Raw genomic sequence first — 23,910 nt, forward strand, 5'->3', positions numbered from 1 at the left:
TGTGGGGAGCCAGGCAGGTTCCCAGACCCCGGGCCTTGGCCTTGGTGTCCTCCTCAGGGGCTCGTGACCCCAAGAGGTAGGCAGTAGTCCAGCCTATGGGGCCATTTTCCACTTGGAGGCCTGATGTGTCTGGAAGGATGATTCACTGGGATGGGCTGCAGCAAAGGGGGTTAAAGAATGGTTTTCCTGTGGGCCCTCCTTTCTTTCAGGCGGGAGAGGAGGGGACATAGGCTGGTTAATATCCAGGGCAGATTTCCCAATGCCTAAGAGAACAGGCAGCATACTAGGCACCAGAACACCTGGGTTCCAGGCTGGCCCACAGCTAAGAGCAGAGGAAGAAGTTGTCTCTTGTCTATCTCCTAGCTCCCCACTGAGCCACTGTCTTTCCAGGTTTCCACTTCCCTCCCTCACCTCCATCTCAGGCTCTCCATGCTCATCAACTAATCTCTGAGAACCAACCCTGTGCCTGGGTTTGAGCCGTCAAGTTCAAGTTCAACAACAGGCATTTATTGAGTGCTTATTGGGGTCAGGGTCTCCTGTTCTTTCCTTCCAAAGAGCATACCTCTTCATTTATTTATGAAACAGATACTTACATTTATTTGCATACTTGCTGCCTTCCAAGCACTGGACTAGGTATAGAGACAGCGTTAAGCAAAACACTGCCTTCATGGAGATTAGCGTCTAGACAGATGCACATGGATCAGATGATCACACAAAAGAGTGTTTAAGCTACTGAGACAGGTGCTTTGATGGAAAACACCAGTGGTGTATGAGAGAGACCATAAGGACACCTAATCCAATTGTGGTTTTGGGGAGCCAGGGGGGCTTCCCCAAGTAAATGACTGAATATGAAGATTAAAAGTTACCAAGGTGAAGAGAGGAAGGATCATGTCAGGTAGAGGGGACACAGCCCTGCAGAGGGAGCGAAGCTGAAACATCAAGGCACTGAAACAAAGTTCCTTGTAGCTTTTGCCAGAGAGTGGTGAGATTAGTTCATAGGGAGGCATTCATTTTTCTTTCTTTCTTTTTTTTTTTTTTTGTGGTACGTGGGCCTATCACTGTTGTGGCCTCTCCTGTTGCGGAGCACAGGCTCCGGACGCGCAGGCTCAGCGGCCATGGCTCACGGGCCCAGCCGCTCCGCGGCATGTGAGGTCTTCCCGGACCGGGGCACGAACCTGTGTCCCCTGCATCGGCAGGCGGACTCTCAACCACTGCGCCACCAGGGAAGCCCATTCATTTTTCTTCATTATTACATTCATTCATTCATTTGTACATTCATTCATACATACATTCATTTCCTCATGCATTCATGCACACATTCCACAAATACTTACTGAATACCTACTCAACGTCTGCCTTCCTTTCAGAGTTCTCTGGTTGCAATTGACAGAAACCAGGGCTGGCTAAACAGTGTTTGCTGGGTAGCCCTTAGAAGAATGCTGAAGAACCATAAAATTGGTGGGTCATGGGAGGAGCAGGTTTAGAAAGGAAGATTGCCATCCATCCCTGGGAACCATGGTAACCTTCTTGTAGTAGGCCCTATAAACTCAGCCACTGCTATACCACTATCCTCCTTTCCTTGTAGCATCAAGATCCAAAGCCCTGATAGGGAGTTCAGTCTGGCTCTCATATACTTGCCCCCTACCATACCAGGTCTATGAGAGAAAGGATAGAGCCCCTTGGCTTTCTTACTTGTAGGTCAGCGCCTGGATTTACTTTTCCACCAAGAATCCATGCAAAGGGGGAGTGGTTATTTTCTGAGAAAATTTTTTTGTGTTAGTAGGGAGGGTAAATAGATATTGAGTAACCCCAAGTTATCTACCAGTCATTACAACCTTCAGATCCTAAAGGTCAAGCTAGGACTCCCATAACCTTCTTGGCAATTGTGTGGGGAATCCCGGGCACATACTCCCATGTTCTTCTTTCCAAATCTGGCTCTTGACGGTGTCTTTAGGCACACAGCTTCCCAGCCAAGGCCTCACAGTTCTTCATTTATGAAATGGGCATACAAATCCTCCCTTTGGTACCTCCCAGCATTGCAATGAAAGTAAAGCAACTCAATGCCTGTTGAAAGTCTTTCAGAGTCAAAGCTCTTTATTATCATGGAACCCCTGAACTCTGAGGCTGAAAATACTTGACCAAGGTGGGGCTCCTCTAAAAAGTAACAAGACCTTTCACTCAGCAGACAGGAGTAATGAAGAGTTGCCTGGGAGAGAGAAGGACTTGGGCACAGAGGGCTGACCTGGGGAGTCTTGAGAAAGGCACAGCGATGCTCCCTGGATTTGTCTTTGGCCCAAGTCCCTGGACTCATCTCTGGGTTGAGTAACAAGCTAGCAGCAGGCTGTCAGTAGAAGGGAAAGGTCTGTAATACACTGGGGTCCAAGCAATCCTGCTATAGGACTCAAAGAGGAAGTGAGCCATCCTCCCACTGCTACCACCATCCCCCATACAACTTTGGCATCTGTAGGATTTACGTGTAGCAGCTGCAGGAGACAGTGAACAGCCAGGGCCCTGCAGAAGGGATGTGTTCACGGGCACACAAGGGGTCCTCTGGACATTCCTGGAGTTCCTTGGGTTGGAGGAGTTATTTTACTAGTTGCTTTGGGGGAAACTTAGTTCATACGAGCAACATTTACTGACTATGTACCATGTACCAGGCATTTTCTCCCTCAGTGTCTCTGCCATGATGCTTTTTCTAATATTCCTGTTTCACTTTCACTGTCTCTGCTCTGAACTTGTATTTATCCATCCATCCACCCATCCATCCGTCCATCCATGCATCTTCTTAGCAAAAGATGAACATTTAGTGGTGATATAGCCTAGTTGATTAACTGCTACCCATTGGCAGAAGCTTAAGTCGTTTCTAGTTTTTACTGTTATAAACAATACTGTAATGAACATCTTTGTGCATGCCTTGGAAAATATTTATGGAGCACCAACATTATAACAGATTTATACTAAGTTCTTTGGTAATATTAGTTAACTTTTTAATGAGTATGTCTTGAGTTCCCAACCCTGGTAAAGAATGTTTTGACTCTGCCTTTGTAGCCTCCATAATTCATCCCCCTCAAGTAGCTGCTTCATAAACATTGAATGATGAATGGATCAATGGATCAAAATAATGAGCCACCTATGGAACCAAAGTGTGGGTCCCCAGAGAACTCCAGCTTGGCTCCTACAAATGAACTACTTCCCACCTCTGATCCAGCCCTAGCTGTGGTAGCCTGCTCTCAGGATTTGGGGCTTTTTTGGTTTTTCAAAACTTTGGGATTTGCTCTCCTTTCTGCACTTCCATCTGTGTCTCCAGCCTCATCAACGACCTGGGAGTTAGGAAAGGGAGCAGGAAGAGGGATACATGAAGTGTCAGCCATGGACTATGAGCTAGAGCTGGGTTCTTCCTTTCTGCCTCTGAACACGTAGGAACAGAGCTCATGCATCTTCTTCTTTTTTTTTTTTTTGTATTTCATTTTATTTATTTATTTTTTTCATGCATCTTCAAATGGTGCTCCCACTGAGCTCAAACCTGCCACAGCCAACTGCTCCCCATTTGGCCACCTTCTCTGCACACACACACCTCCGTGCCTCTCCTTGTGCTGTTCTCTCTGCTTGGAAAGCCCTCCCCCTGCTCACACATCCATTCAAAAGCCACTGCCTAACATGTTCCCATGAACTTCCTGCCAGGCAGAACCAGTCAATCCAGTGTTCTGCTCCCATGTACCTTGCAGATCTCTATTGCAGCTCTTCCCGTATTACCCTGGTGAGTTCCACTAAGCAAGGACTATCTCTTATCCAGGGATGGCAAGCAGATTGCACTTCAACGTGCCAGCTCTGATCGATTAGTCGTGGCTGCCTGGAATGTTCTGTCTAGAGCAGGGCAGACCAATACCATTGTCATGGGAGACACACTGATTTAAAATTTTCCAGTAGCTACATTCAAAAAAATAAATAGGTGAAATTAATTTCAGAAGTGTATTTCAGGGAATTCCCTGGAAGTCCAGGGGTTAGGACTCGGCACTTTCACTACCTTGGCCTGTGTTCAATCCCTGGTCGGGGAACTAAGATCTCACAAGCCGCGAGGTGCGGCCAAAAAAAAAAAAAGTGTATTTCATTTAACCCAATATATCCAAATATTATCATTTCAACATGCAATCAGTGTAAAAATTATTCATGAGATATTTTGCATTCTCTTTTTCAGACTGAGTCTTCAAAATTCCATGTGGAAATTACACTTACATTTCAATTCAGATGCTGTTTTCATCAGAAATACTTGTCGTTTATTTGGATTTCATAAAATTTGCAGTTGAAGTAGATTTGCATTTTCAAGTTGTTCCAAACATTCGTAAAGTTTTCCAATAACTGGGCGATCCCTTGTTAAATGTAAATTAATTAGGAAATTAAAAATTCAGTTTTCTGGTGGCACCAGCTACATTTGAAATGCTCAATAGCCACATGTGACCAGTGACTGCAGTGTGAGAGAGCAGATCTGGAGGGATTCTGAAGCTTCAGAATGCTGCAATCAACTGGCAAAGCCTGCCTTGGAGGTGTATTTGGGCAGCAGGCACCCCTGGGCCTGCTATTTGTCATTCCTGGTTTTATTTATCTCTGTATCCCCAGTGGCTGGTGGGACTCACTCGATGTTATGGAGGAATGGCCTCATGGATACCTCAATGACTTGGGATGTGCTGAGAGCTGGCACACTCTGAGCTTTCTTACCTAGAAAGGGAAATGGTGATAGGGAGTCCTTGCATTTTTCTGAGAAGGGGACTGACAGCATCAGATTAACACGTGGCAGTTGGCTCTGGTATCGGTTGGAGAACAGACCAGAGGGCACAAGCCTGGAGTGGGCAGTGGGCAGGGAGGAAGCATTGCAGTGACCAACTCAGAGTGAGATGAGATGTTTAAAGGAAAGTCCCAAGAAACTGGTCATTGTTCCAGTCCTGGGACAGGGTTCCCCTCCCTCCAGGGAGGCGCTGTATTTGTTGCTGACTTTTATTGCTGTTATATGCATTGACCTCACTCTGAAGAGGGAGCTAGACTACACATGAAGTGGTGGAAAGAACAGGGCCCTGGGGTGAGAAGCTCTCCAAGCTCAGTTGAGTGGCCATGTGACCCTGGGCCAAGTGACCCCACCTCTAAGTTTTTTCACAGGAGGACTGTTAAGATGCCCATGCAGTATTGTGTGTATGTGTCTGGTGGGGTGTGTGTGTGGGGGGGGGTGTTGCACGAGATGACCCGTGTACCTGTAAACTGAGTCTTTATGGATCTGTCATGTAGTCATTGTAAGGGTTCAGGCTACAGCAGTTGTTGCTCTATTATCATTCCCATACGAACAGCTACTATTTATTTTCAATGCAAGGACTGAGATAAGAAAAGGTGACACACAAACTAGAAACTCCCCACATCACCCCAGAATGGGAGGGAGCAGATATGGGTACCTTTTGCGACAGCACCCCTGGGAGACTTCCCCCACCAGAGTGAGGAGATGGCAAGGTCTAGCAGAATTATTCTGACCATGGAGACTAAAGTCAGTTTGCCCGGTGGAATCCCAGATCCACCACTTCCTAGCTGTGCCTTGGTTTCTCTGTCTGTAAAATGGGGATCATAATAATTCCCTCCTCACCGAGAGTGCTGTTTGTGTTGGTGTTGTTTTTATCACTCTTTATGGGCAGCAGCATAGACTGGCTCTCACATGGCCCAGCCAGTGCAGTGGAAACAGTGAGAAGGACAAGAAGGCAAGGGTCCACTACATTTGGTCAAAGAGATCAATTGGGTCCTTCCCTGGCTCTGCCAGGCACTTCAATACAGGAAGCAAGACTCTATTTAAGGAGCAATGAGGGGTTTGCAGGCTTCTCAGAGCCCACCATGCCCACTGTGCTCACAGGTGCACAGTGATGGGCAGGGAATGAGTGGGCAAGGTTAGCCATGAGCACGTAATCAGAGGCTCCATCCTCTTGGCAATGACAGCTTTACCAACAGGCATCACTGATGGTTTAGATCAATGCTTCCCCAGTGTTGGGGCAACAGATTGGCTGCAATAGAGTCACCTGGGGAAGTTTTTAAAAAGTACAGATTCATTCCCAGGCCCCGTTCCAGACCCACTGAATCTGGATCTCTAAGTGTGGACTCAGGAATCTGTATATTTTAAAAGTCTCCCCTGGGGATATTATGATGCACAACCAGACTTAGAAACCACTGGCTCTCAGCTCTGAAATGGGAGTTGGCAAAAGAATTAAGAGTGACGACAGAACAAACCTGAGTATGTGATTGGAAAAAAAAAGAAAGACTCCCTCAAGTCCTCAGCTATACTAACAGAGGCATGCATCTGGCCCCAGGATTAATTAACGGTAAACAGTGTGGCAGGGCACAACACCGTGTGACTCAGTCTTGGTGGTTTTGATTCCTTGCTAGCATGGCAACTTTTCTTTCTTCAAGCCCCAACTCAAATCCTGTTTAACTGCGTCCTTGGAGAGGAAAGTAGAGAGCAGATAACAGATATCAGATAAGTGTTAAGACCAGTCCAACTAAGAAGTTCTACTTCCAGAGAAATACTAGCTTGAGTACACCAGGAAATATGACAAAGCTCTGTTTGTGATTTTTTTAAAAAGTGGGAACAGTTGTCCATCAATGGGTAAATGCATAAACGATCTGTTACTTATATAGTGAGTACTACATGGCAGTTAAAATTAGTGTGAGACATCTCTGTGTCTCAATTTGTCTCAAAAAAACAAGACGCAAACGGATATCTATTACATGATATTATTTAAATTCTAAAAACACGAAACAATTTTATATATAATTTGTGGACACACCCATACATAGAAAAGGTATTAAACTTGCATGGAAATCGTTATACATGTCATCTTCAAGCTACTGGTTACCTCTGGGAGGGAAGGGACAAAGTCCCGGAAAAAGATCAGAAACAAATAGGACAAATGTCAGCATCTATTAAATCTCCGTGGTAGATCAATGGGTACCTTGTTATTTTCTATCATTTTAAATACGTCTGAAATACGTAAAATAAAGCAAGATGGCATTTCAGAGAAATCCAAGATGTAGGGGTTCATGTACACTGGGAAGGATGGGAATGAGTCCTGGAAGATTCGGGGTTCAGTGGTGGTATGTTTTGAAAACTTGTAAGGAAAAAAAGAATGACCTTGTCTGTTGTTCTGAGGCTCAAGTCTTTGTCTTTTGATGGAGGCATTTAACTCATTTATATTTACTTCAGAGCTGATTAAAAATATTTCCCGCTTATTGGAGGCAGTGCAGATGAGTGATGGATAGATTTCACAAACATGTTTGTTTCACAACTCCATGGTCACGAGCTCCACCCATGCACATGAAACGTCAACAGAAGATTTGGGGTCAGTGAGCGACCTTTGTTTGGGTGATAAGAGCTGTGCTAGTGCCAGGCCTTTCAACCAGACCCATCTGAAATCTCAGTGGAATTTAAAATGAGCAATCTTCATCTCAAAGTGGATGTTGTCTCACCAGTTGGGACCCCATCAAACATACTGGTAAAGGACATTTCACTCAGAGAGGCAGGGAGGCGTGACGCAAAGAACATAGATTCTGAGACAGACACAAAACAATTCCATACATAGTTTGCCACAGCTGGACACTCACTCTTGCTGAGTGGGCGCTCATCTCCACCCCACCCAGATGGCAGATTGAGAGTCGGTCAGCCCTGGGCTTGAGTCACATCTCTTATACTTACGAGCACTGGATGAATTAGTTCATCGCTCTGAACTTCAGGCCCTCATCATAGAACCGGGACACTGGCAGCTAGCTAACAGAGCTGTTGGCAAATTGAACCAGATAGCTTATCTAAACCCCTGACACGTGGTGGGCCCTTGGTGGACTTTTATTTTATTTTCCCTCTCGCATCTCTGGGGTACTGACACAATCTCATTTCACCCTCCCAGGAAGGTAGGCAGGAAGTGAGCCCCACAGAAGGGTTGATGCTGGCCTTGAGGCAGGTTCCTAAGACTGGCCACCAGGCTGTTATTGCCTGTGGTTTCCTGACCAGTCCGCCGACAGTTCCATCAGGGAAGGCAGGGGGTTCAGCCACGGGGGAGGGGGGGGGGAAGGAGGGGAGGGAGGAAGGACGCCCCCTCCCCACCACCAGCCCCCATCCGAGGAGTGTCCGGCCGGCCTTCCAGTGGCTGCCAGCTCTCCTTCTGAGCTTGCTTCAGCAGAGAGGAGTAGCACGTTAAGGCCTGTCTGCGCTGGCTCCACGCTCCATGTGCCCTGGCCCCCATACACCATTTGTCGGGCAGCAGAACAGAATTTGCTCATAAATAAACAAGATCTTGGGTTTCACGTTGGGGAGGCGATGACAGAAGAGGGCCTGGGGCTCTCGCCGTTATCTGCACCCGGGCCTGCCAACTCCTTGCCGCCTGGAAGGGCCGAGAGCAGAGAGGAAGGAGAGCCCAGCCAAGAGCACATTTTTCGGTCATAGAGTCACTGCCTGGCGGCCAGCGCAGCTCCTCTCATTTCCCGCGACGTCCCTCACACTAGCCACCAGGGACTCTGGGCTCGGCAACCACCAAACCCCTGCCCAGCCAAATGTAAGCACCTGAACTTGGTTAGTAGGGAGGTGGGTGGAGGGTCGTCCAGAGCCTGGAAGATGTCAGGCCTGGAAGAGAGGGGTTTAGCAGTTTCTAGCCTAGACCCCCTGAAGTGTCCCGAATGAATTCTCAGCACAACCCCACGTGGCCAGGGGGGGCCAAGCCCGGTGCTGGCACACGGTCTAGGCACCGAGCATTCTGTGTCCATGTCTGATGAAGATCAGATCCCAGGCAGAAAATGATCACCTTCCAGCCTTGGGAGAATGGAAGAAATGGAAAACCACACAACAAGAAAAAAGGATGAATTATCGCCACATAGATGAATCATACACACATAATGTTGACCGAAAGAGACCAGACACAAAAGAATATATACTGCATGATTCCGTTTGCATAAAGTTCAAAAATAGGCAGAATTAATCTATGGTGGTCAAAGTCAGAATCATGGTTACCTCTTGGAGGGGGGATTGACTTAGAAGGGGCATGGGTGCTGGTAAGGTCCTGTCTCTTGATGTAGGTGGGGATTACGTGAGTGTCTCCATCAGGGAAAGACCCTGAGCTGTATTCGTGGGATGAATGTGCTTTTCTACTTTATCTTATGTAGGTTATCCCTCAAGGAAAAGTTTTTTTTTAAAAGGATCTTAAAAAGAATGAAAGCAAATCAGATCACTTCCTTCCGTGATTAAAACCTTAACACCAACTGCCTACTGCATCTCCAAACTCCCAACTTAGTGTCACCTTCTCAGAGAGGCCGTCCCTGACCGCTTATTTTAAGTCGCTCACCCTTAATCACTCACTACACTGTCTTTTTAAATTGTCATCCTAACAGTTACCATCATCTGAGGTCTATACCTGAAGCCAGAACTATACCCAAACTTTCAGTTACATGACTCGTTAGATTCCCATTTTCTTAAGCTACTTTGTCTGGGTTTTCTTGCAACCAATGAGAGTCTGTGCCAAGCCCTGTGCTGGCTGTAGAGGAAACTGAGGACAGTCTTAGCCAGTCTCTAGGGGGGCAGTAAGCACTGTGTCCACATCTGATGAAGATCAGATCACAGACAGAAAACAGCACACCTTCCCAACAGTGGGAGGGTACTAAGCTGTTCAAAATATTCACTGAGTAAATAAGTCAATGGATGGATGGATGGATAGATGGATGGATGGATGGATGGATGGGGAAAATGGGTGAATGGGTGGATGAGTGAATGGATGGGTATCCATTGCCTTGCTCATCATCACAAGGCAAAGGAAGTAGAAAAGAACTTTAGATTCCAGGTGGGAGAGACCACTGGGCCTGGAGGGCTTCACAGATAAGGTAGGGATTGAGTCAGATATGCAGGAGAAAACTGAGGACTAGTATTTCTTGATACCTTTACCACGAGGTTGGTATAATTATCTCCACTTTGAAGATGAAGAAACTGAGTCTCAGAAAGGTATAATGGTTAGCCAAGGTCACACGGCCAGAAAGTGGCAGCCGGGATGGAAACCCAGGTCTGGCTGAAGCCAAAATTTCTCTGTGGGCCCTCTTCCCAGTCTGCTGCCTGGGACCCCGTGTCTGCAGTGTCAGAAAATGAACTGGGAGGACAGCGGTCTCAAAGTCCCATCCTGGCGATGCTCAGCGCCCCCTGGGAGGCCCAGGCCGGATCCTCTCCACCCCTCGGAAACTCATGTCAGCGGCCTGACAGCTGTATTCCACTGGCTGGCCACAGCTGCCACTGAGGTCCTTGTTCCTGATGCTGAATGTTCCACCACTTTTTCCTGGCACCCCAGGCCTGACGGCCGCTCAGGAAAGCTACTGTACTTGTGAGAAAAGTGAGGTCAGTGCATGTTTCCATCTACTCGGAGAAGGAAAACAAAAACAAATATTCTCGCTACTGAATGTGCTTTTTATTCAGCAGAATCCAACCCCAGAAGGCTTAATTTATGGTTCACCCATGTATCCCTGAGCATATTTACCAGGGGACATCGTGGGGAAGCCTGGAGGGGCCTGTGGCCCCGGCTACGTCCTGGCAGGGGCTCCAGCTCCTACAGCAGCAAAGGCCAGAGAGTAACAGCAAGAAGATGATGGTCGATGGTCAGGATCACAGAGAGTGAGGTCAAGCCTTAGGGGCATATATAGAACAGTGAGAAGAAATGACTACTTGCATTTCTGCTTTGCACATGCTGTTCTGGAATACCCTTCTATTGTCCAGTCTGGTGAACTCCTACTCATTCGTCAAAGCCCAGCTCCAGCCTTCCCCGAAGGCTCTGGGCAGAGACGGCCCTACCTTCTTGGAACTCGCTGGGCCCTGCATCCATTCATCTTGGGACAGGCCACCTGGTATCCTTCTGTTTAGCCAGGGACCTCTCAGAGGCAAGGACCATGGCAATATACCTCTGAAAGCCCGACCGGAGTCATAGCACATAGTGAGTGATGAGTGAGAGAGAGAGTGAGAGAGCAAGCTGGGGCAAGAAAGAGTGTGGGCTACAGAGCGAGGCTGGTAGAGTCTCTGGGGCCCTGCAGGATGGTGGACTGAACAGCAGTCTGAGTTGGGGATGGGGCTTGTGTGGCTTTGGAGACCAGGTTCAAGAGGTACGTTTTAATGGTGGGAAAGAAGGCATGGCTGAGATGGGGTGGGTGACCGCTGACCGTCACCCCCCCGAAGCTACTGGATTTCAAATCCAGGCTGACCTCTCATTTCACAGATAAGGACGTGAGAGCCAGCAAGGGGCTGCCTTGTTAAGCTCGTTCTTGCCTGGTGCCCCATTCACACCCCACTGTTCTTAGACACACCCTAAACCCCTCTGGGTTCCTGCCTCTGCCCCTCCCCTCCTCTCTCCCCTAACCCAGGAGATCTATGTTCTGCTCACTGGCACTTTCTGGGCATGTGGTCAAACCCACAGCTCTGGATGCCATTCCCTCCTCCCCCGGAGCCTCAGTTTTCTCATCGCTGAAACCAAGGCCGCTATCGCTGCCTCAGCTGGGTCAGAAATGAGGTTTTACAGGTGAAGCGCTTGACACGGTGCCTGGAACAGAGCAAGCACTCAGTTCCTTCCTTCCTTCCCCAGACTCTGTTTGGCTTTTCCTCCTCTCTCTGTGAAGTCTATCCCCTCCCCCAGCCGATCCCCACCCCAGGCAAAAGTCTGTCCGACCCTGGAGTCTTGGTGGCCACTGATCAGGCCTGTCTCCAGCGTTTGTGTCCATAGCAGCCTTGTTACCCTCGTGATGTATGACTTGGGTCGGGTGGGTGTCAGTTGGCTGCCTGCCCCATTCCCTTCCAGACGAGAAGGGCTGGGAAGCTTGATTTCATTTATTTTCATACGTAAGAGACAAAGGGGCGGGGAAGAGAGAGAGAGAAGAGGGAGAGCTGGGGGGGGGTGTGTGCCGGGAGAGCAGAGAAGGGTGTTGGGAGCCTTAGGCCCCTCTTGTCTCCTGATCGCTCAGGTCTGGCCGACAGTCGCATGCCACCACTGGAGGGGCTGACCAGGAGCTTCAGAAGCCACACGGCCACTCACAGTGGATGAAGGTCTCTTGTCCTCCTCTTCTACCACGGTGAGCTTCTTCTCTGGAGGCTGGGGACATGTCTCCTATAAATTATTCTCCTTCACAGGCAGCGCGTTTTTCTTTATGAATCATGCAGGATCTGCCTCCGGCCTCAGTGTGTGTAAAACAACAAATCAGGAGAAATTTGACTTGACCCAAGCAGGGAAGTTTCCATCCATCACAAGAGGAAAATGTTGGTGCAGCAGGGAGAGGCACAGAGCTGGTGACAGACCGAGGGGCGCGGGGACAGGACAGGGGGCCCCAGTCTGGGCTCTCGGAGGCTCCAGGGTGGGTGGGAGACACCCACGGGCTCCAACAGCATCAGCTTCTGGAGCAGCCATCATTCCCTGCTCTCTCACTGAGCACTGCCCTGACCTTCTCCTGGGCTCCTCTGGGCCCTGCCACACCTGGATAAAAGTCACCCTTCCCCCCATTCTCTCCCTTCCCCTCCACGCAGAGCTCCTCATAGCTCCCCAAGCAGACCATGTTCCTCTGCACCTCTGTCTTTGTGCACGCTGTCCCCACGGACTGAAAGAACAGCCTTCCCTTCCAAAACCTGACTCATGGGCATGCCCGTGGTGATGTTTCCTAGACCCTCAGGGAGAGCTGCCCACGCCTTCTTGGGGGGCCATCACTCTCTTGAGTCAGTGAAATCATTTTCTATGTTTCTGTCCCCCCGAGCCCACCCCAGGCTGACTGTTCCACGCAGGCCAGGCTAGGCCCTTACAGGCCCGTATCCCTACATGGCCACTCTACGGGGGCGGGAGTCTTGCTTTATCACCAGCACTTGGCACACAGTAGTTGCTCGATGAACACTGGGAAAAATCGCCTGGTACCCGGAATGGGGGATGGTATATGCTCATTGGTCTCTGCTCTGCTGGAGGCCCCACTCAGGGCCTGACGCTTGCTGGGGCTGATGAATGGAAGATGGAATTGACGACAGGGCAGACTGGTGTCGGGAGGTGAGGGCTGGTTCCTCCTGCGGGCAGAAACTTCTGGCTCAGGCTGCCTGCTCCAACCCAGGAAACCAGCTGACCTGTAATGTTCAGCTTCAACTTACTCATAGCCCGGCCCACTGTCTGGATCCAGACTGCCCCCCCTGAGCGAATGCACCTCACCTGGGCCCTGGGTCAAGGGGGCTACATCACTCTGCAGCTCAGTGGACAGGCTCTCCATGAATATGGCTTTCGGGTCCTCTCCTGGACTTCTAAAGTCAGACATCCAACAGTCACCACCCCTCCCATACACATGCATGATCCCAACGCCTCCTACCTCTCTTTCTCTCTCTATCTGCACAAAAGTCCCCTCTTTTTTTTTTTTTTTTTTTTAAAGTCCCCTCTTGATTTCAGGGCAGAAGTATGTCTAAAGAGGGGAGGGGGCAATACGGAAATCAGACCGGCACTGGGGAAGGGGGATGAGGGTGGCTCAGAGGACTTGCCCCAGTGGCTTCTGAGGATGGAAGATGCCAGATGTAGGCCATGTTCTGGAAGGCTCTGAACACATCTTTAATCAGAGGCTTCAGTAAAAACAGCACTAGATTGCGTGTCCAGAGTCCTGGGTTCTGGTCCCAGCACTGTCATCAACTTACTGTGTGACCTAGAAGAGGTCTTCTTCCCTCTTTGGGTCTCTGTTTCTGTGTTTTTGAAAAATACTAACTCTAGTTACTAGTTATTGGCAGCTTTCTTCATGCCAGCCACTGGGCTGAGCTCTTTTAGTCCTCTCAGCACTGCATTCATTATAGGAATCATGACTATCCTCTTTCTTCAGTTGTAGAACTCAGCTCAAGAGGTGACTTACTCAAGGTCATACACCAGCAAGAGATGGGGCAGAATTTGGTGCCTGAGGCAGGTTCTTCCCCAGCCACCACGCCATGCCATACGGAGGGGGTTGGAGAGCATGATCCCTATGACCCTACCTCTCTGCCTTGCTTGTCATGTCCATTTCTACCCCTCCTCCAGGGAGCCCCTCAGGCCTTACTGACTGGCTTCAGGGCCCCTCCACCCTATTCTCACAAGGGCTCTCCACTGACCTCCATCCCATTTCCTGGTGACCAGTCTTTCTGCTGGGCCCAGCAGGGGACATCACAGGTGCTAGGGGATGCAGAGCCTTTCCAACAGAATCCATCCTACTGCGGGGGCTGTTTTCAAGGATGAGGGTGGAGGGAGCTGAGAACTGCTTACTTTCAAGGTGAAGAGAGCAAGATGTAGTTGAGGATGAAGAGACGGAGCAGGGTAATGGGAGGTACCCCATGGGATTCACCAGGCATGCCTCACTCTGAGGACCTTGATCTTGACCCATCCTCACTCTTCCACCTCCCCGCTGAGTCCTGGCCTCTGGTCCGCAGGCCCCCACCAGTGGCACTTGGTGAGAATCATTTTTAAACACTCCCTTTCTCTGTATTTCAAGATCATCTTCAGTAATAATTATATAATAATCAGTAATAATTGCTATTTTCTTGTTTTAGTTCTCAGTTTTCATCATTAGCAAAAATAAATTTTGCTTTTAAAAACAGTATGAAAATTCAGTAGACTAATTCATGTATGAATTAAAATTTGCACTTAACAAGCAAAAAACTTACATCTCTCCGTTTCCCCTCAGTTTCATGTTTTAATTTTGAATGCTAAGTGATCACATAGAATGACAGAATCAGAGCAGCTCACATTGTGTTTCATCACCTTTTTAATTCCTCTGCTATCACTACTTAAATTCAGCAACATATAGTGCCACGAGGGATGGAGACACGGTCTGCGCCCGAAATGAATTTGAAAGATTCTGAAACTTCAGGGGTTTAGTTTCAAAATGAACCCACGTAGCTTCATCAGGGGTGTTCTCCAAACCAACTTCCATGTAGAATAGAAAGTTTATTAAAGGATAAGTAATAAAAATGTGCTAATATGAAGTTTACTTCATATTTACTTATTGTTAAAACTCCACAATGACTGCAGCCGTTGTTTGGAACTAAGACCAACAATATTTTCTTTTTTTGGGGGGGGAGCAGTGTTTTATCAGTGTCATTGTTTAGACTTGCCAGCACATGGGGATAATAAAAAGCAGATCGACTTGTAGTCAGTTTTATTACTGCTTTTCAGTTCCCTACAGAAAATGTAGCCCCTTATTTTCTGCATCCTGAGAGATGCCCCTGAGCCATCTTTGGTCTGCCACTGCCCCAGCCAAAACTCTGAGATTTCGCCACAGTCCCTACACTAGGGTCTCTGTCTCCAGGGTCCAGGCACTAGCTCGCCTGCCTTGTACCATGACCTTTGCACTTCCCAAGAGAACTGATCAGACTTTTTTGGTCAAATGTCCCTCAGTTTAAGTTTGTTTGATATTTTTTCATGATTGTACTTAGGTTTTGCATTTTGGCAAGAATACACAGGGATGATTTTGGAGCCTTAGTTCATAATGTTAATATATCTTATTACTGGTGATGTTGATCTCGATCTCTTGACTAAGGTAATTTCTGCCAGGTTTCTCCACTGTAAAGTAGTTACTTCTTTTTCTTTGTAGTTAATGTATAGCTTAGGGGAGATATTTTGAGACTAGGCAGATTCTGTTTTGCCCCAAGCTTTCACCACTAATTTTAGCATCCACCACTTTTGTCCACAACAATTATTACTGTGTCGTTTATCTAATGGTACTTTTCTATTTCCCTTTTTCCTTCTCCATTTATTAATTGGAATTATCCAGTATGGAATAACTGTGCCATCTCTTCTATTATTTCTTTAAGCAATTACTTATATCAGTAAGACTCATGAATAATTATTTATTTATTTATTTATTTATTTATAAATATATTTTATTTTATTTATTTTTATTTTTGGCTGCGTTGTGTCTTCGTTGCTGTGCGCGGGCTTTCTCTAGTTGCGGCAAGTGGGGGCCGCCCTTCGTTGCGGTGCATGGGCTTTTCATTGTGGTGGCTTCTCTTGTTGCGGAGCACGGGCTCTAGGTGCGCGAGCTTCGGTCGTTGTGGCTTGCGGGCTCTAGAGCACAGGCTCAGTAGTTGTGGCACATGGGCTTAGTTGCTCTGCGGCATGTGGGATCTTCCCGGCAGGGCTCAAACCCGTGTCCCCTGCAATGGCAGGTGGATTCTTAACCACTGTGCCACCAGGGAAGTCCCTGCAAATTTTTTTTTCTATGGCTTATAATTCAATTATAACCCATAGAGTTGAATATAAATATTCGATTATATTCAATTTTAACCCATAGAATAATTATATCATTATTTATTTTGTTTTTCAAATTGCTCCAGTGTTGGACATTAGAAGCTCTTCAGTTTGGGTCCTGTTTTTCTTTTAAGAAACCTACATATTTTTGATTTTGTGTCATCAAATGTTGTTCCAGGCGCAGCTCCTCATTTTATATTTTCCCTGTCTCAACCACTTATCTAAGGAACCCTGGTGTTTTTTTTTTTTCTTTCCAATATGCTCTTTAGAAACCAAGATCTGGCTACTAGGTGTGCTCATTACTACTTGGGTGTCGCTGCTTCTAGGCCCTCTAGTGGGGACAGGTCTACTAACCCACACATATACTCACATTATCTGTCTATCATCTATCTATCTATCTATCTATCTATCTATCTATCCATCCATCCATCCACTCATCCATCCATCATTTAAAATATGACTTTATATACTGATAATTCAGATTGCAAGCTAACATCTTAGGGTTCATTTTAGCCTTTGCCTTTTATTTATGGCTTCTTTCTCCAATAATGAAAAACTTGATTCTTATTATCTAAAAAATATTTGTGTTTTCATACTCATTTGTATTTTCCAATTTATTTGCATAAAAATCTGCAGAGCATTTGTGTATGATTTTTAAAAATTTAACATTTCCATGGTTATTTTCCCCCTTGTCACTTTACATTTTGTATATTTGTGTTTTCTTCATTTTATGCTTAATTAAATTAGCTACTGTTGTGTCTATTTTGTTATTTTTCTAAACCAACATTTTGATTAATTCATTAGGTCTTTGTTCTATTGTCTTCTTCATGAATCTCTGCTTTTATCTTTATTATTTCCTTCCTGTTGCTTTCTTTTGGTTTGCTTTGTTTTTATTGTTATAGTTTTTTGAGCTAGGAATTTAATATTTTATTTTCATATTTACTGATAAAAGTGCTAAAATAATGAGTTTTTCTCTGATCACTGCTTTAAATGAATCCCAGATTCTGATATGGAGTGTCTTCATTGTCATTATTATTATTACTTTAACTCTGTAATTTCAGTTTTTATTTTCCCTTTACCTAGGAGTTTTTTAACAGGAGATTTTTAAACTTCAGGTAGAAGGACCTGTGTGGTTTTTGTTAGTATTGCAGTTTTATTTTGATCAGAGTGTTGTTTGTAATATTTCTACCTTATGGAAGTTACTGATGTGTATTTTGTTGTTGTTGTTTGTTTTTTTGCCATGCCATATGGCAAGCAGGATCCTAGTTCCCCGACCAGGGATTGAACCCATGCCTCCTGCAGTGGAAGTGTGGAGACTCAACCACTGGGCTGCCAGGGAAATCTCCTGAAGTGTTCTTTATGATAACTTTTTTTTTTTTTTTTTGGCGGTATGCAGGCCTCTCACTGTTGTGGCCTCTCCCGTTGCGGAGCACAGGCTCTGGACGCACAGGCTCAGCGGCCATGGCTCACGGGCCTAGCCGCTCCGCGGCATGGGGGATCTTCCCGGCCCGGGGCACGAACCCGTGTCCCCTGCATCGGCAGGCAGACTCTCAACCACTGTGCCACGAGGTAAGCCCTATGATAACTTTTTGTGAACGTGCTATGGACACAATAATTTTCTATTATCAGAATGTAGACTTCAACCTATGTCTATATGATCTGCCCTATTAATTATGTTGTTTTAGATCTTCTCTCTTTCTTCCCCCCATATCACCTATATCGTACTATGAGTGGTGTATTACAGTCTATCATTAGTATGTTTCTATATATATCTCCTTGTATCTTTTCTAGTTTTTGCTCATGAAAATGAATGCAGTGTTATTTGGTGCATAAATATTCATGTGTTATATCTTCATTTTAGATTGAAGTTTTAGTGTTAATAAATGTCCTTCATTGTCATTTTTAATGCTTTATGGCTTGAATTCTACTTTGTCTGATATCAGTATCACTTCCTCTGATTTCTTGTTTCTTTGTTTGTCTTCACTTGCCATGTATACCTTCATCCATCTCTATTTTTAGCCTTTCTGAATTCCTTTGTTTTGTGTGTATATGCTTTTACACAGCATATAATTGGGATTTTTTTGTGAGCCACATTTAAAATCTTTTTCTTTTAGAAGGTGAGTTAGGCTCATTCACAGTTATTGTAATAACTGACAGGTTTGATCTCAATTCTATTGTACTATTTTATAATGATGTATATTTTGCTATACTTACTGTTTCTTAGAGGACATTCTTTATATGGTTAAATCCACTTAAAAGTTTGAGACTTGGGGCTTCCCTCATGGTTCAGTGGTTAAGAATCCACCTGCCAATGCAGGAGACACGGGTTCAAGCCCTAGTCCAGGAGGATCCCACATGCTGCGGAGCAAATAAGCCCATGCACCACAGCTACTGAGCCTGCACTTAAGAGCCTTTGAGCCACAGCTACTGAAGTCCGCGCACCTAGAGCCCATGCTCCACAACAAGAGAAGCCACCACAATGAGAAGCCTGAGCAAAGCAACGAAGAGTAGCCCCTGCTCGCCACAACTAGAGAAAGCCCATGTGCAGCAACGAAGACCCAGTGCAGCCAAAAATAAATAAATAAATAAATAAAATTTTTTAAAAAGTTTGAGACTTATTTTATGACCCAGTGTATGGTTTATCTGGGTTTTGTAATTGATTTGTAAGAGCTCTTTATATATTAAGGATACAGATCCTTTGTCAAATACATTATAAATCCTCTCTGCTTTTAGTTGATGGAAAGAGTGGTTGTCTGAGGAGAACAGAGAGTCAACTAAAGAGCTGTATATTAAAAAGGGTAAATATTTCTCTATTACTCATGTAAACAACTTGAGTATGTTCTCTCTCTCTATCTTCAATTGCCTTTATTTAGATCTTCATCATTTCTCTCCTGTATTATTAGACAACCCAATTAACTATTTGGCACTAAAATTCCTTGTCTGTAGATTATATACTGTCTCCAAGTTATCTTTTTTCTTAAATTTATTTGGTTTGATAGCTTGTCTACAAATTCCCTGGTTTTATACAGTTGAAAGGTATCAATCATTCAAATAACAAAATGCATCTGAAACGAAATAGTTATTTGTAGTGAGGTGGATGGACTTGTCTGTCATACAGAGTGAAATAAGTCAGAAAGAGAAAAACAAATACCGTATGCTAACACATATATATGGAATCTAAAAAAAAAAAAAAAGGTTCTGAAGAACCTCGGGGCAAGACAGGAATAAAGACGCAGACATAGAGAATGGAAAGAGAACACAGGGAGTGGGAAGGGTAAGCTGGGACAAAGTGAGAGAGTGGCATGGACATATATACACTACCAAACGTAAAATAGACAGCTCATAGCATAGGGAGATCAGCTCGGTGCTTTGTGACCACCTAGCGGGGTGGGATAGGGAGGGTGGGAGGGAGCCGCAAGAGGGAGGAGATATGGGCATATATGTATATGTATAGCTGACTCACTTTGTTATAAAGCAGAAACTAACACACCACTGTAAAGCAATTATACTCCAATAAAGATGTTAAGAAAAAAATGCGACTAATGCTCAGCTCTTGTATGGGCAGATTTTAACAAATTGTCATGATCCAGCTGATGTGTTTGGTAATAAAGTGTCATGTGTGATATAATCACTTCACTATAAATTAATTCAATCCAGACAGGATGATCCTACACACTGTGAGTCTCCTAAAAGTCACCTGGGAAGTGGGAATAATTAACATGAATAATACCTTCAGTCAGCTCTCCCCCCCCAACCCCAGCCTGTCACATTCCAGTCACACTTAGCTGAAAGGTCTTCGATAACATCAGGCTCTCTCTCAAACTCCCTTGCCTCAAGCCTTTCTTCACTGCTACCTTAACTAGACAATTCCAGCTCATTTCAGGAGCCTGCTCAGTTGTCATTTCTCTGTGATAGGGACAGAACTTGAGATCCTCTTCCAGGAAGTAAGGGCATTACCTGTCGAAGAGAGACTGTGCTTTTCACTCTCCTTCCCAGAATGTCTCCTTCTCATCTTCCAGGATTTTTCATCTTACATGTCTTGTCAATCAGGAAACCATCCCTAACCCCTGAGTCTCAGTCAGGAAACTCCTCTTGTGCTTCTTCTTTCCCCTCTCCTTACCCTGTAGAGTCATTGTCTGTTTTCTAGGCTATTCCCCCATTAGACTGGGGACTTTCTGGGAGCAGAGACCATGCCTTTCTTGTTCACTTTGGGGTCTCTAGATCCTAGCACAGTGCCTTACACATGAGAGGGCTGAATACATCTTTTTTGAAAAGAAAAATTCATATCATTACTGCATACGATGATATGATGATTATCAAAGCAATTATTTAAGCCTCAGTTTCTCTATCTATAAAATGGTGAGAATTCCATAAAATGGTATTTGCAAAGTGCTTACCAGTATGGCCAGCACTTTGTAAGTGCTCAGTAAATAGCGTTGATTTTTATTATTACTCAGGCATTACCAACGGGCTTCATTCTGTGGCAAAGTTGTCTCTGAGATGTAGTTTGAGAGCTCAGTAAATAGCGTTGATTTTTATTATTACTCAGGCATTACCAACGGGCTTCATTCTGTGGCAAAGTTGTCTCTGAGATGTAGTTTGAGAAAGTAAATAATAAAAGATGATGAGCATAAAATTAAGGATCTTTGAAAAAAATGGCCACTAACAGATATCCAAGGTTACAGCCATAATAACAGGTTCATAAGCTCTGGTCGGCAGTATTGACAATTTGCTACTCTGGAAAAATAAATATTCCAGTAATGCTCTAGATACCCTATTTTGAAGAGATCCTAAAAAGTTCATTCAGAAGAACGTTATTGAGAGTGGTCTTGGTTAGTGCCACAAAGCAAAGTGGAAATTGTAGAACTCAAAAAGAACTATTAATATTATCGTTCCGGGAAGACAGCTGGCTTCCCAAATATTAACTAACTACTTAGTGAAAGTAAAACTCATTTGTGTGAGTGATAAGTGAAAAGTTCATATCATACCCCATGCTTGAAACTGTCTAATGTCTCCTCTTGCATTAAGAAAAAGCCTAGCCCTTCACCATGGTCCTTCCGATCCTACTGATGATGCCCCTGCCCTCTCCTCTGATTTCATCTCCTACGTTCCTTCTGCACGCTCCTTCCAACACATCTGTTAGATTCCTCCTGGCCTCAGGGCCTTTGCACTTGCTGCCTGGAGTGCTCTTCCTCCAGGTCTTTGCACAGTTACTCTTTATCATTCCAGCCTCACCTTCAGTGTCACCTCTTCAAGGGAAACTCCAGCCTGCTCTAAGTACATCCATTTCAGATTCTCTTTCTGTCCCATTACTTTTTGCATTTGTCACCATCTAAAATAATACTATTGCGTCAGTAGTTGTTTATTGTCTGTCTCCCTGTGAGGTAAGAGACATCGTAGGTTTTACTTACCCATATCTCTAGCACCTAGAACAATGCATGACGTAGAGTTGGTGCTCAGCAAATACTTGTTGACAGGTGACGCTTTTGGATGCTTTGACAGCCTCAGGTGAATTTTTGCCTGAGGGACTTGGCCATCAGTCTGAGGTCTATTCTGATCAGAGTACACCTAGCTCATTGAAGGTATGGAAATTAAACAACAATAATAATAATGGCCAAAGAATAGTTGTTTGTTTTTATTTCATCTTATTCTGGAAAGTAGCTGTGGTAGACTAGTACTCACAGTAGAAAAATCACAAGTTAACTTTCAGGATCAGAAAAATGACCATTTAAACAGGAGGCCAATGTGGGAGAAAGTGAAAGGTATTTGGGACATACAGTCTGAAAAGCCATCTACTGCAATTTAACTGTAAATGTGTTCCTGAGCTTCCTGGCAGCTAGAGCAAAAATGGAAACACAAATATTTATTTAATTCTCCATTGCCAATAAAGTAAAAAAATCCCCTTTTTGTCAAGAGAATCAAAACTCTTTCCCTGGCACAGATTTCTTATGAAAATTTGTCCCCTGGGGCAGGTGACAAACCCACTGAGGAATAAAAGTAGATGATGCCTTTAAGCCACATCCCTTCAGTCCGCTCAGTGACTGGTTCCATTAGATCCTTTCTTGCAAAGCCTGGACACGTGGCGGGATACCCAAGTGCATTGCTGCAGTGAAACAATGGTGGTTGATTCCATTTCAGTGGAACAAGCTTTGTTACCTTGTGCTGATCATTTCCCCTTTCTGAGCCTTGGCTTTCTCAGCTGAAATATGGGATGCGTGATATTCATTCTGAATAGCACCAGCACTTAATGGGAGAACAAAAGAACAAAATTATTACCTTTATAATTCAGCCCTTAGACTGTGATCGGAGGATGAACAGCTGGAGGCATATTCTTCCTGAAGTTTGTCTAAGAGCTGGGCAAACTTTTGAAGAATCCATGGGAGACTTGCCTTCTGCTGGCTAATTTACTGGAAAGCTGTTGGGGAATAGCCACGGGAAGACAAGGCTTGACTTCGCAGGACGGGGCGGCGAGCGAGGTCTCCCTCGGACATGGAGAAGAAAGGGTAATTATGTTTCATCTTCTTTCAGAGCGGATTGCTGCTGTGGGCCTGCCCACCTGGGGTCTGAGAGCCCTGACAGCTCCGAGACCAACTGTCATTTTCCCAGGTGTGAGGGTCTCTTTAGCAAGCGCTCCTGGGAAACCGTCACACACACTCTGCCTGGCCCTGCACAGGATCCCAGAGAAAGAGATAGATTCCAGGCAGCGGCATCGCTGTGTCTGTCTGCCAATGTCCCGTTTCACCCAACCCAGGTCACCGGAGAGCCTGGGCAGCCACTTGAAGGTCTGTGTCTGTCTCAGTGTTCAGGGCAGGTTAGCATCCCACCAGGTGGGGGTCCTATCCCTGGCCCCAGATCAGGCAAACCCTTGGATTACAGGGCAGTAAGAGACATGCAGAGAAATACACATCTATCAAGTGGCCACCACGCACTACTTCCATTTCTTCTAACTCCCCACAGCGAGTCAGGGAGTTGGCATTGACCCCAAATGAGAACACTGTGATTCAGAGAAGCAAAGGGACTTGTTCAGAGTCACACAGCCAGCAAGCGGTGCAGCCGGGATTTGAACCCAACTTAGAGATGCTAAAAATCTGTGGTGGAGGAGGGAGAGGAATAGGAGGTAGAGAAAGAGGAGTAGGACAAGCGGATGGAAAAGGAAAAGGAGAAGGAGATGGAGTTGGAAGGGAGAAGGCACTACAGGAAGAGGGGACAGTGGAGGAGAAGACAGGAGAGAGAGGAGTGGAGACGGCAGAAAAGGAGAGCAGAGCAGGGGAAGGATGTATTCCTCTTGCTGCTGTAACAAGTCACCACAAACTCAATGGATTCAACCAAGACAAATTTATTATTTTATGGTGATGGAGTCAGAAGTCTGAAATGAGAATTATGGGGCTAAAATCAAGGTGGTGGCAGGGCTGGTCCCTTCTGGGGGCTTCCGGGGAGAATCTGCTTCCCTGACTTTCCCAGCTTCTAGCGGCACCAGCATTCTTTGGCCTGTGGCCCCTTCCTCAATTTTCAAAGCTCTGGTCTCTTTCCAGACACACATGGCCTTGGCTGCCTCTGACCCTCCAGCCTTCTGCCACCCTCTTGTAAGGAATCTTGCAATAATATCAGGCCCACCCAGATAACATGGGGTAACACATCTCTAGATGTTTAACTTAAT

This window comes from Monodon monoceros, unplaced genomic scaffold (assembly GCF_005190385.1).
Source record: "Monodon monoceros isolate NGI ecotype Baffin Bay Population unplaced genomic scaffold, NGI_Narwhal_1 Super_Scaffold_12, whole genome shotgun sequence".
Lineage (NCBI taxonomy): Eukaryota > Metazoa > Chordata > Mammalia > Artiodactyla > Monodontidae > Monodon > Monodon monoceros.